The sequence below is a fragment of the Corvus cornix genome, chromosome Z (assembly GCF_000738735.6).
Source record: "Corvus cornix cornix isolate S_Up_H32 chromosome Z, ASM73873v5, whole genome shotgun sequence".
Taxonomy (NCBI): domain Eukaryota; kingdom Metazoa; phylum Chordata; class Aves; order Passeriformes; family Corvidae; genus Corvus; species Corvus cornix.
Genome location: NC_046357.1, coordinates 8,802 through 13,134, shown reverse-complemented (window position 1 = coordinate 13,134; position 4,333 = coordinate 8,802). Strand labels below are relative to the sequence as shown.

Below are 4,333 nucleotides of genomic sequence, written 5' to 3'. Positions count from 1 at the left end.
CAGCAGAGAGGGAAAGAGTTCCTGGGAACATGAGCACGACCCACATCTTCCACCCTGCTCAGCCCAGAGTCCATCCAGCACTCACCGAGAGCTGCTGGGAGCTGAAATTCTCCCTGCTCCCCCTGCCTAGGAAACCCTGCCTCCAGCTCCGGCTCCCCCCAGCTCTCACCTCCTGGGAAAGAGCAGCTCCATCCTTGCTGCGTGCTCCTGCCTCCGGGCAGATCCCATCCTTCAGGCAGGGAGATGGCAAAGGCATCTCCGCTGACTGTGCCAAGGGTAGGTGACAATGCCAGTGGGTCACACCAATGCCAAGGACCCTCAGAGTTCCTGTTTGCAGGGAACAGCCAGCCAAGCAAGGATGCTTTTCCACTGAAAGGGAACAAACAGGGACAAGAACTAAAGAGGCTGGCACAGCACAGCCCCGAAACCTGCCCAGTCTCCAGCTGCCACACGCTTCTGTGGCCAGATAGAACCCAAATCCACACCCAGAATAGCCTGGGGCGAGGTCCAGCTGCTCACTTCCAGCCGTGTCCGAACATCCAGTGCCAGTGTCCGTCAGTCCCTGCTCCCCTCTGCCCTGAACCACTGGCATCTGAGATATGTTGGCACCACTGCATTGACTAAATACCCACAAACACATACTGGCAATATCAGATTTCTCTGCCCACCCAGGACACACCAGCCAGGTGTGTCCCTTTCTCCCACTCTCCCAACAGAGACCTCCTCATTCCACATCCCATTCAGGCAACACCAACTTAGCCCTGGGCTGGGAAATGAAAGACAAAAACCATTCAAAAAATCATCCCTGCCTTGAGGGTGTCCAGGCCTGGGAGAAAGCCCTTCCCACCACCGTCTTGGCCTTTTTCTAGTCCAAGTAACTGAGGAAATACACATCCAACCCCAGCAGACAGGCTGGAATGTTGTCTGCACGCTGAACAGCACGGCCCCGAGCACCAGCAGCATGGTGATGCTCTGGATTGCACTTCACAGCCTCAGTCAATGCCACATGGGAAAGCCAAGTGATTTTTCCTTCACTGAGAGAGGAAAAAACAACAGCAAGGGCTGTCGCAGCTGACCTGGCCCTCGTGGGCAGCTGCATCACTGAACAGGATCATCCATCATGTCTCACTCTGCTACAGGAAAATACTGCAAGCCTTGGGTCTGGGGTTTAAAAGCTACTTTTAGATCAGCAAAAAAGTCTCTGGCTGGGACAATTCACTGAATTCACTGGTACATACCTGCCCAGAACAGTCTCGAGGGGTGGTATTAAGTGCATTATTCTCAAGGTTTCAATGATTCTGGCATTATCCCCTCATGTTCCTGAGTGTGCCAGAAACCCCAGAGGTCCAGAAGCTGCAGCCCGCTGCAGGCAGGTGTTTTTCCTTCCCAGCTTTTTGGGAGTGTGGGTGAAGGTCCCCTTCCCTGCTCAGCTTTCGGAGTTGTCCCTACCACAGAGCCCACACTGATCTTTGGCCTTGCTGGAGCCAATTCCCTTGTCATGGCCCACTTCCTGCAGAAAAATGGGAAAGATTGGGTATTAGGCAGGACTTCTTCCATGCAACTGGCTGAGGCCCTGGCACAGGTTGCCCAGAGAAGCTGTGGCTGCCCCATCCTCGGAAATATTCCAGGAAAGGTTGCATGGGGCTTGGAGCAACCTGGGACAGTGGACAGTGTCCCTGCCCATGGCAGGGAGTGGGACTGGATGACCCATAAGGTCCGTTCCCATCCAAACCCTTCCGCGATTCCAGGATAATTCTATGATCTCTTCTTGAGTTTATTTTGCATCATTTCATCTCAAATTCAAATCCCCAAATTTAGATGATTTGTTAAAGGAGTAATTTTAAAAATTATTCCAGGAATAAAATGGGGTGGGTCAAACATACAAGAATCATTCCTACAGCCATCAAATCATTATTCATTGGAAGCCTATTCCCTCATCTCTGTTCTTTTTTGTCTTTCCTGGAAAACCTTATGATCAGCTCTCCAAGAGATTACTGGGATTTGGAAAGGTTTGCTTGTCAGAGAGCAGGGGGGTTACAACACTTGTTCCTCTGCATCTTTATCCTTTCACCAGCTTTCCCCTGGAACGGTGCTGCAAGAGAAGTTCAGAATTACTAGAAATGGATCAGGTTCACCTTTTTTCCTCATTCTTTTCCAACGACTTCCAAATTCTTGGAATTATCCTCAAATGAGGCCTAGCAAGCTACTGTGAAAACATCAATCAGAGGAACATCTTGAAAAGAGAAAACCACATCCAGCAGCAGCCAAAACAATGCCATTGCTATTCTTACCTGGTCTCCAGGTGCTCCTGCCAGAGCTCCCAACACCCACTGCCATTCCATGAGGGTGAGGAGGCAGTTTTGGATGTCTTTGCCACGGGATGGGATAACAGAGCCCAGAGGGTCTTTGTGTCCCTTCCAAGCCACCCCATGATTCCATGATACCATCAGCACCTATACCAATTCCATTCTGGAAAGCCCAATTCCATTCCTCCCATCAACTCAGAATTTCTCCCTTCCTCTCTCTGCTCCACATCAGGCATGTGTTGCCACGTGCCACAGCCATGGGATGCCTCAGCATTGCCTGGGAATGCCACTCAAGGCTGCCCTGGTGGCCTCAGCGCTCCAAAATGCCCAGCTGGCTCCCGTTCCAGTCAGGAATGTCCCAAACAGCAGCGTGGGGTGTGCCCTCTGCCATCCCACCATTGGGGCAGCTCCCATAGAATGTGACCGACTTACTGGGTTTGGAATTCCTGGCTTAAAAGTCAGGTGGTGAAATATCCTCTCCTGGGAATATCCAGAAGACCAGAAGGCTCCCTGGAAGCCACAGGTCAGGGACAGAGTCAGATGACCGATCCTGAACTGGTTTTCAGGGGATGCATCCCCAGCCTGTGGCTGCAAAAACTCCAGAGCTGTTCCTTCCCCTTGGGACAGCCAGGGAAAACATCCCCAGCATGGATTTCTGACAGGAAAAACCTCACTGCTCCAGGCTACTTGGCTCCTCCCAAATCCAGGCCAGCACTCCAACAGGCTCTAAGGACAAAACAACAGCAAAGACCATCTCAGGGCACACGCCACGAGCTGGGCGTCACATTCCTCACTGGAACTGGGCTGTTCCCACATCCCTGGGACAGTCGGGAGCATCCCCTGTTCCTCGCTCTTCCATTCAGGAGAAAGAGACAACAGAGCTGTCAAACAGCCAGTGTGTAACCCCAACAATCCAGGGAAAACCACCTCGCTCTGGGGAGAAGCATAATGCCCAGTTCTGGAAAAAACTAAAGAGCAGTACTGGAAACACTGCCAGGCGTGGAGCCTCCCAGCTCCGGAACTGCAGCTCTTCCAATGGAAACCCCAATCTTGCCCGGGACTGGGCTCAGGGAGAAAATCCCGCCCGTTCCACCAGCCTGGCACGGAGCATATTCCATGGACACCCCTGGAAGGTGTGGCAGGGATTGAACAGGATGATCTGTAAGGTCCTTTCCAACAGGGATCATTCCAGGAGTTTAAGGCGGATTTGAGCTAATTCTCATCTCACAATTCCTTCCCAAGCCTCATCCTCTGGGCTGCCTGTCCCACACCTCGCTGGGAAGGGAAGCGGTGTCTCCTCCCCCTAAACACACCCACTGCCAGTTGCTGTGCCCTGCCCAAAACCCCCCGGATGACACAAGGGGTTGATCCACTGTCTCGTCTGTTTTCCGTAGCCCAGCACTTCAGTGACTCCAGAGTCAGACAATCAGGATCAATCCTAGGTTACAGGTACTGGCACAAAGCAGCTGCTGTGCTGGAAGGGGCAATTTCAGTGGCTCCTCTCCCCTTAGCTGGGAATTCAGTGCTGCCAAGAGCCCAGCAATGATCATGGATTTAAGCCTTCCTGTGCATTGATCCCCAACACTCACCACCAAGTGCTGCTGGAGCATCTCTCCGGGGAAAAAAGCTGTGCCTAGTGCAGAGGAGTCCCTGCCCATTTCCCCAGGCTGGATGGGGAGCTGCTACTGACAGGCTGGATCTCAGGAGAACTTCAGGAATTTGCTGAAAACTTCTAAACAGGGACTTGTTTCCAAGTCTAAGGCAGCTCAAATCCTATCGCTCTCCAGGCTTCCTAACAAAGTGCTGCAAAAATGTGTCTCTGTGAGGGAATCTGCCTTTAACCCAATTTTAGGGAAAAGTTGCCTGAGATTTCCGTTCAAATTTAAACCAGCCTGTGACATATGAGACAGAAAAACCTATTTAATAGCTCCTTAATAGCACGTGCAGTTCAAAACTGGGAATATATGTCTGGGACTGAACGTGCAGTCCAGATTTGGGAAAATGCATCTGGGACAATATGCGCTACC

The 4,333-nt window shown here is 51.8% G+C and overlaps 1 long non-coding RNA gene across 1 annotated transcript; it reads right to left on the bottom strand.

Moving 5' to 3' along the window:
- Window positions 1-2,028: 2,028 nt before the first annotated feature.
- On the bottom strand, window positions 2,029-3,243 carry LOC120411504. Its single transcript, XR_005603841.1, has 2 exons — window positions 2,739-3,243; window positions 2,029-2,092 (listed from the first exon to the last, which is right to left on the bottom strand). It is a non-coding gene; the product is annotated as an uncharacterized LOC120411504 (long non-coding RNA).
- Between the last annotated feature and the right edge of the window lie 1,090 nt (window positions 3,244-4,333).